The sequence below is a fragment of the Pholcus phalangioides genome, unplaced genomic scaffold (assembly GCF_987345545.1).
Source record: "Pholcus phalangioides strain wild (caught in Gottingen) unplaced genomic scaffold, Ppha-v1.0 ptg000039l_1, whole genome shotgun sequence".
Taxonomy (NCBI): domain Eukaryota; kingdom Metazoa; phylum Arthropoda; class Arachnida; order Araneae; family Pholcidae; genus Pholcus; species Pholcus phalangioides.
Genome location: NW_028301625.1, coordinates 10,516,531 through 10,526,555, shown reverse-complemented (window position 1 = coordinate 10,526,555; position 10,025 = coordinate 10,516,531).

The following is a 10,025-nucleotide window of genomic DNA, read 5'->3' as shown; positions in this document are numbered from 1 at the left end:
GCTGAACAATGTTCAGAAAACCTAAGCCGCTCGTCAATGAGAATTCCCAAATCGGTGACCCTAGTTGCATCCGGGATAGTGACACCATTCAACTCGTAAGAGAACCGTGGGTTGTTCGAACCAAAATGAGCGACCATGCACTTATCAACTCTAAACGTCATGATCCATTCATTTGCCCATGCTACAATCCTGTTTAAGTTGGTCTGCAGCAACTCCCTATCGCTTTGATTCCCGATTACCCCCATTAGCTTCACATCATCTGCGAATTTGCTAGTTATCCCATCGATACCTTGATCGAGTTTATCGATAAAAGTGAAAAAAGTATGGGGCCAAGAACACTTCCTTGAGGAACTCCACTTGTGACGTCTGTCCAACCAGAGAATTCCCCGTTCATCATAACTCGTTGCGACCACAATGTTGATGGTATAAGAAAATTCTGCACTTTGTGGAACGCAGCAGTATCTGAAACTGGAATATTCCTTGCCCTATAAAAGCCAATAACATTTGAGGAAGAGAAAACGATCAAGACCTGTTTACTCTGTGTCCACTTTTGAAAGATTAAAAGAAAAGGAGGGGTTTTTTTTTCCAAGGGAACTAACAACGATGTCAGAACCAGGTGTCATGCCCCACCTGCCCAAATAACACACTAGCAGATAAAATAACGAATGTTCCCAGTTCCTAAATAGATAACAAGAAGATAAGATGTCGTCTTCTTATCTATGGGGGAATGTACTGACATGCCCCGTTTATAAAAACGTATGAATAGGGTGAAGAGATGAAATAAAATGCCACTATTTTTCCAGTCCAAAGTATAATTATTGAAGAAAACAAATTCTTCGAGAATTTCCGTTGTCGTTATAGCAAATGTCTTCTGATTTTCATTCATAAATAACTCGCTATATAGGTGGAGATATTTTTTGTATCTTCAACATTAGATCTTTGACAATCACTTGCAAATTACTCGTAATAGCGAGATTTCCGTTATAAGCTGTACTCGTTAACACGTACTTTTTACTGTATCTCATCTGAAAAACATACTTTTTGGCTTCAAAACAATATTTTTCTATGCAACATCTACTCGTCTATGCATTTTAGTTTATCGATGACCCTAATCATATCTACATTTTTAATGTACCAGAGACTCCAAGAATTTATGATTATGGACTCCACATGATGCATCATCACTTGAAAGTAATTTATTAGTTTAATCACATGTGCCACTTCCGATCTAAAATTTTGAACGGGTGACACTGGAGGATCTAAATTTCACACGTAATTTAATTTCCCACAGTTGTGAGAGCGCGTTAATCATCTCTAATCGGTAATTAGTTCCTGTTTAATTAGTCTATTAAGAAGAGACCTCTACCTATCATAAATTTTCGGTAAGACCCAGGCTAGAGGTTTGAAACTGGCCATAAAGGTAAGATAATTTTGAGGTATTTCCGTCGTTCATCAAACAGTTTTCCGAGTTTTGTGTTGACCAATCTTCTCTGCAAATTGTCAGAAACATTTTTCGATGTCTAGATTTCTACTAAAAACATTTACAATGTCAAATAAAAATAAGAGGCGTGTTTACGGGGGAAGGGGTTAAACGGGCTATAGCTCAGGGTGGTTCACAGGGGCGGCTAATTTGAGTAATGAGTGATCTAGAAAATGGGATTAGGATGCGAGTAAGTTGGAAAAACCATCAATCCACTTCTACCCAGAGAGCAGGGATCAGGTGACCTAGAGAGTGTGAAAGCGTGTGAGCGACTGAAAGAGGTACCAGGTCAGTGATATACCAAAACGGTGACCCAGAGAGTGCGCAAGCATGTGAAAAACCAAAAGAGTGACCTCGGATACAAGGGACTACGTCATTGTGTGACCAAAAGAGTTACCTAAAAAGTGTGCAAGCATGTTAGTGACCAAAACAGCGTGCAAGTATGTGAATGACTTAAAGAGTGAGGAGCCAGAACAGTGCGTGACAAAGAGAGTGATCTAGAGAGTGTATAAGTATGAGAGTGATCTAGAGAGTGTATAAGTATGAGAGTGATCTAGAGAGTGTATAAGTATGAGAGTGATCTAGAGAGTGTATAAGTATGAGAGTGATCTAGAGAGTGTATAAGTATGAGAGTGATCTAGAGAGTGTATAAGTATGAGAGTGATCTAGAGAGTGTGTGAGCATGGGAGTGACTTAAAGAGCAAGGAACCACATTAGTGAGGGACCAAAAAGTGTGTGCCAGCATAGAAGTGACCAAAATCGTAACAAAGTGAGTGAGGGACGAAAAAAGTGACAAAATGAGCGAGGGAAGAAAAGAGTAACTTAGAGGATGTGCAGTCACATGAGCGAACAAAAAAGTGACCTAGAGAACGAGGGATTAGCTCAGTGTGTGACCAAAAGAGTGACCTATAGAGTGATGAACAAGGCCAGTGAGTGACCAATTAAGCGATTGACCTAGAGAATTCTAGAGATTGACGTTGAGTCTTAGAGATTCGCCTAATTGATTGGACGAAAAGATTGGCCTAGAGGGTATGGAAGCATGTGAGCGACCACAAAAGATTTATATTTACGGGGGTCACAAAAAAAATTGTGTAGAGAGACATAAGCAGGCTACAGTCAAAGGCTGCAAATTTGTTGAATCAATGGTCAAGAAAATTAGACTAGAATGAGTAAAGAGCGGTAAAATCTGTATAACTCACTGGTTGCAAAACCATAAATACGTCTCTGAGTAAAACGGATTATATTGTATGGATAGAAAAATGCGCACCGCACAATTTCCAGAAAAATAATCTCATACGAATCGCTCCTGCACACTGGTCACCAATTAATTTAAATTATGGCATAACTCAAATCACTCGGTAATTTGTGCATATTTAATTCATCAAAACGCTCTTCTGAAAGTAGGAACAAAATCTTTGAAAATTTCCCCATCCCACGGTGGTGTAGCAACAGTGTTATACGTTTTCCCCTTCATTATGTAATCCCGTTTTAAGAATTAGCGAATCGTGTAATTATTCAAGATTGTAGATGTGCGCAGCGCATGTTTCGGAACACATTTACAAACAAGCTCAACATTAATCTTGGACAGCAATAGTGAAATTCTTTTGTAGGCGAACTCATTAAAATCTAACAGGTTATATTAGGTGGGAGGGTGGCAAAACAAGAGTTTAACGATGTGGAAGTACATACGATGAGAAAGGGGATTCGTGGGGGGTGTCTGATGCAAAGTACAGTATCTTGCAAAAATTGTCCTCCCGCAATGTAACCAAGGCTTAAGAGAGTTCCAGGTTCCAATTAGAGCCGTCACTGGCAAAGAAGCGAAGAGGAGTTCTCTCTCTCTCTCTCTCCCTCGAATTCTTTAATGAATGCGTTAACTGCCTTGAACCTTGCCTACGTTGTTATTTGTCCCTGACATCGCCCTCAGTGAAAACTATTTCACTTTCCTTATTTCCCTAGAAAGCACAAATTATAAGAGTGTATTTATTGCTCGCTCCTTTATCAATTACGGCGACGACAACTAACTTCCATATGCCTTTGAAAATAGATTTCGTAGGCTTTTTGAAATGCAACTCCGTATTTTATGTTGAAGAGACAATTTATACACAGCAGAATGGAGTCTTGTTGTTTGAGCGCTGTCCAAGTATGTGTTGACATTTTGTGATTTATTTTCTAATTACACAAAACGTGTGAATGCAAAATAAAGTTTCATTTACGAAGTACTTTAAACTTCTAAGCGGCAATGACGAGATATCTCGCCTCCATAAAAGACTCTTATTTTAGCATTGAGATGCCCAGATGTTTTGTTAAGTTGATTTCTCAATGGAAAACTTTTTTCCTATACCCCTTAGTTTGCACATGCTGAAAATCGGAAGAAAGCCTACTTCGTTAAAAAAAAAAAATATGGCATTTTGAAGATATAATCTGAATGTTGGTATAATCTGATTCAGATCGAAAGAAAAAAAAGTGGTTGTTTTTGAATTTAGTCAAATCAATTAGTGGCTATTTAGTATCATAAATCTGATTATTACTGACTCGAAAACAACACCACATGAAAAAGATTTTCAAGAAAACTCCGTCAAGTTTCAAACTGCTTTATGAAAGCGTCAAGTGAAAAATAGTGTTCAAATTATTATATTCTATTGAAGCGAGTATATAAGGCGATTCGTAAAGAAGTACAGTAATTTCCCGAAGTTACACTATAGGCTGTACCAGAGCCCGAGTGAGGTGGTGGTAAAACTCTCGTATACTGCCTTGAAGATTGTCGTTCGATCCCAGGCAAGGATATAGATAGCTAGGTATTTTAGCTAACGAGCTTGAGCAGTACCTCCTAAAGATAGAAGGCCTCCGCACGCTGCTCGTGACGTCAGTAAGTAGTCCATTTTCCCTCAGAATATTCAGGGAATACTCATGCCAGTATCATCGTTGTGCGGAAAAGAAATGATCGGGCTCAGAATTGGCGCTTTCTATGCCCCATATCCAATCACTATGCGGTATTTGTGAGCCAATCAGGAGGATTCGACGCGGAAATGAAAAGAAACGAAATAGGATGCTGTGTTTCAAAATGTCGCAAACGTGCTAGGTAGTCTGAATGACGTTTATGGCAAACCCATGCGGAGGCCTTCTATCTCTAGGAGATACTGGCTTGAGGCGACTTGTGACTTGGCACCTTCATTTGCAACTGAACCCGTTAACGGCAGTAAATTGCGTATAGTGATATGGCCGGAGTTGGTGGGTGGTGAAGTAGTTGGACAGTTGTGGCCCTGTCTCTCCTGATAACAATAACAATTTTCCACATTTCCAAGTGCAATATTCTCAGACATATCTGAATTCAAAAATCGGAGGAAGTTGGGAAAGAAGTGTTGTCCGTTAGTTTTTGTTATTTCCGAACATTCCTCTGACTTTTGAATTCAAATATCTCAGCTAACAATTAAAAATGTGTTGGCATCAGGAGAGACAGGGCAACAACTTTCTAACTGGGTTTTTGGGCACAGGGTGTCAATACAAAATGTTTTTTTATTTTATTTTAATAGCTATACAACTCCCCGCAACATGATTGACGTAGCTGAAGTTCCAGATATCACATATATATATATTTCGCAAGAATGACTTTAATACCGTTTTCTTGCTATCCCATTTTGAATACTGTCAGTCGATATTGTGTGTGGAACACTGTATATAAATTTTATTTACTTGGGACCAAAATTTAAAAAAAAAAAGGAAATACCTTTCCTTCAAATACTTTCAAATACCTTCCTTCTTTTAATCATTCAATCATAACACTTCACTCATAGTTAGAAAAACTGGTGGCAGATGGTAGCACTACACATAACAAGCATTACAGAGAAACAAAAAACTTCACGTCAGGTTTCACTACACGTACACGCACATTCCCGCATGTACCGATTCGTTGGGGGTTCCACGGGGGGGGCATGTGTGGTGTAGCAGTTGTAGGTAGGGCCTCCAAAAAATTGCTCGGGGATCCATGATGTTCTTAAGTCAGCCACCTCGTTGGGCAATTTGCCTGTTGTGGCGTTGTATTTGTATTTGTATTGTATTCTATTATTTATTACGAGTGTACCATAAAAATATTTTCCTAGGTTTTCATAAAAATTAAATTTTCATATATGAATGAAATCTGGTCCTTGAAAAATCATATGTACAAATGATAGTCACATGTTGAACACTTTGAACGTTTTGATAACACCCTTCTTCCATCAGAAGGAATGATCTGCTTGTGTTTGGAGGTGAAAACAAACTAAACTTTCACATCCGTTGTTCGAAATAAATTGAGACATGCAGGCGAGGCTCATATTGCCATCAAAAAGCATCATGTTAACACTTCTACTGTGGGGCCTAATTTGTTTTCCGAGTTTTTCTGCGGGATTATTTCTATTAAACAGGTTCATTTTAGTGTAGGAAACACGGCAGATGTTAAATAAGTATAATATCAAATATTTAAATCAAAAAATCGCACGAGGCCAAGGTGGCGTCTTCCGCTGGTGGAATACGCAAACGCACAATACATGAGAAAGAGTCTTTCGCCCTATGAAAATGGTGGGGAGGCCGAAACCTGGCAATCAATGAGCCCTTCTTTCCATGAGCTTAGGATAAAAATAACATTATCTAGAATTTTCCGTTACCTGAGTGAGATAAAAGGAAAGGAGCAATGAACTAAGATTGTGAAACAAATGGAAAAATGAGCAAAGCCTAAAAAGTTGGTACTCGCCGAGGTCGCCACTACCAGTGGCGTATTGTTAGTGGAGCGAAGGGAGGCTTAGCGGGCTATAATTTTGAAAAATGCGTGGCCGAAAAAATTAGTAGAATGGGTGGCAAAATTTTTATTACCCTAAATAAATCCGCCCCTACCGAGACAGTAAGGGACTAGGTCAATGAGTGATCAAAAGAGCGGCTTTAAGGGCGAGCAAAATAATGTAACACTAACTCATTCGTAAGTTTAAAAATTAAAAAAAAACTTTATTCGTAATAAAATAGTTATTGGGATTTGTATATATATTAAAACAAATAATTAAAAATATAAAACTTACATAAAAAGTCATTTCGGAAAACGGAGGGCTCGTAAGTATTCAAAAGAACTTGAGAGAAAAATAGCTAACTGACAGTATGACAAACTTTGAATGAATGTTCACAGTGGTCGCAATGCAAATTCAAGGTCCCATCCCGACCAGTAGCATCAGTCCCCCAACAAAACCAACACCTTTTATAGCAGAAGCCTCCGCGTGAAGTTCGTAACTTCTCTGAAGTCGTCCATTTTTCACATATAGTCATTTGATATACTGCAAAAAACGGTAAAAATTTCGCATACGTCGGACTGCTATATCCAATGGCTACAGGTGAAACGGACGACTTCGGTGACGTCAAAGCTTCGTGCGGAGGCTTTCTGCTATAGAGGGTGTTGACAAAACACACCGACCGTGACCATGGGCGGAGATACGGGGGAGCGTGGGGTGGTCAAAGGTGCGTCGACTGATCTAATGTATATATGTGTATATGAAATGACATCATCATCATCGTGACCCCCCCCAGCAATAATGACCTTGCCCCCCCCCAGACTTCCTGGTCAATCTCCGCCTATGACCGTGACGCCGGCTAGAACGAGACAATGGTGACCGCAGTGAAGGTGTTAAACGAATTTTATTCAAGACTAGCAATAACGCTGGACTGCAGCGTTATTGCCAGTTTCATACTGGATTCCAATTTCATATTGGAATGCCGCTGTGGTGGTCGAGTGGTTATAGTGACGGACTCGCGATGTGAGGATCCGGGTTCGAACCCCACAGTGGTGGTCGGCTGAAGTTGGTTTTCTGTGGTTCCCAACTTCAAGGCGCAAATGCGAGCCGATCTCCCCGTTAAAAAGTCTCGCCACAGAGAGCAACAGTCCTACAACGATAAATCATTCAATCATAACACTTCACTCATAGTTAGAAAAACTGGTGGCAGATGGCAGCACTACACATAACGGGCATTACAGAGAAACAAAAAAAAACTTCACGTCAGGTTCCACTACAGGTACACGCACATTCCCGCATGTACCGATTCTTTGGGGGTTCCGCGGGGGGGGGGGTGTGTGGGCGGGGTGCATGTGTGGTGTAGCAGTAGTAGGTAGGGCTCGGGGATCCATGATGTTCTTAAGTCAGCCACCTCGTTGGGCAATTTGCCTGTTGTGGCGTTGTATTTGTATTTGTATATATTCCATTCATATTCATATTCCCAATTTTATACTTCCAGTATGAAATTGGGACCTTTCATGTGCACAAATGTAAAAGATGCCATTCAAGACTTGGGATCCCATTTCTGAAATAACGGCAAATTTTACGTCTTTATTTACTGCACCCTCTCAAAAATTAGTTTAGTTTCATTACATATCATGTTCTGATCGAATAAAACGATTCTTACTTCATTATCACCTAATAATCTCCACTATCGCAGCAATAATCCAGTGATTATGCTTGAATTTCAAAAATTTCCCGCAGAAAGTCGCGTAACTCCGGAATCACGCAACTCGGGGTTGTGTAAGTCGTGGTGTTACCGTTTCCAGGTGCTGTAAATCAGTGACAGTTGAAAACACTAGCCATAACCGCGATCTATTAGCTAGATGAACTAAAGTTTATGTCCGGTGTAGGTGATATAGTGTGTGTGTGAAGTGATTAATCAGTCAAAATGAAGTGCCTGCAACCTGTAATAGAGAGGACGTTTTGCATTTCTTGATTTAGCAAAACGGAATTTTTTAACAGTTGTACAATGATGTAAATGCAAATATTGCATGAATAATAATAATAATTGCAATGACAATCTATTGAAGAATCGGGTTGTCATTGTCATCCTGCAACTCTAGTATCAACCCAAGACTAAACATATCCAGAAAAAAAGCCCCCAGTGTGTCAGCTTTCTCGTGAGGAAAGAACTCTACTATAGATGTTGTCATTTGGACTGACTGGTCACGGGACATACACTTTCTATCGCTTATGTGCAGGGCCATCTCCGGTGCGAAAATAATTTCAGGGCTCCTTAGCCACGAATTTATATATTTTGGGGGCGGGGGGGGGGGTTGACGAATCACTATCCAAAGATTCAGGCCATTTAATGTACAGGAATGCTGAAAAATATCTACTCATTAATGAAAATTCAGAATTATTGAGAGAAAAAAAGTCCTAGAATCGATGAAAACTCAGAATAAATAAGAGAAATAATTCCAAAATTGATTAAAATTCAGAATTAATGAGAGAAAATATCTTAGAATTGGAAATATATTTGATACGCACACGCGCATATTTTTTTCACTTCTATTACCGTAAGTGCGGCACCCGGTGACACCGCACCTGTCGCACACTCCTCAGGGTGGCTCTGCCTATGTCACTTCCCTCAGTAACGAGACCCAAATTTTGCGAGTACATCCACCATATGGATGCAGTTGGGGCCCGAGTCTTGATTTTTTTACTGTTTTACATCTGGAAAATGTAGAATTTTATATGAAATCACCCTGCATTCTAAGATGTAATTCCCCCAACAAGTTCTAGTCTCTAAAATTAGCAATGTTGGTAAGAAAAGATCAAGCAAAAACGATTCACTGTAAGACGTTAATCAACTGTTACACGTAATAAATTTATTATCGGTTAAATTTCGTGTGTGTGGTTCTCTCCTTTTATTGAAACCTTCTAATAAATTCGAGAATTCAAAGTCCATTGTCAAACATTCCGCCATGATTATCTTGACCAAAGCTGTGTTAAAAGCAATCTAAATTTAATTACAGTATATATCATCGAGCTAGTTTATTAACAAGCAATTAATCTTGAATGTAATGGAACAGATCTTTCTTAAGCCCATGCATTGTTTATAAAGCCGATACGTATAACAAACGTTATTGTTGTATCACCAAATATAAATGGAATACAGTTAACATCCCCTCGGCTATTCAATCGTATGCAATTCGCATAAACGTCTGCTCGCTGCGTGAAAGATTAATGTAGGTAGGAGAACACCAAATGATCTCTCTCTCGATGATGAACTTGTTGACCAGTTTACGGAGTTCGTGATTTCAGGAAAGCCTGAATCAAAGTAATCCCGTTATCTACAGCTGCAGAGAAATATGCAGATGAAGAGGTTGCAAAGTAATCGGCGACCACCAGCAGCGCTTACTTATCTACGTCCACTTCTCTCTCCCGTTCTGGTTTCATAAATCATATCACAAAAATATTTTACAGACTCTCGCTAATGCCACGCTTGTATGCGAACCTTAGGTTACGGCGAGTAAATCCACGTTGCGTGACGGATATTTCACAAAGAATGTTACTTTTAGCGTTATTCTGTAATTCCGTGGTGAATGGTTGAGGTCTGAATTTATAAAAAATATACAGTGTGTTTCAGAAAGGAGTCCCTAACTTTGAAATGTCATAACTTGGAAAAAGTGACTGTAAGATAAAACAAGTAGTTCTTTTTTTAATGGTCAGGTCTGGAATTTCAAACATGCTGGTTTGGGAATTTAGTTACAACTTTGTCTAATAAATGGCATCAATCCTTAAACCCTTTC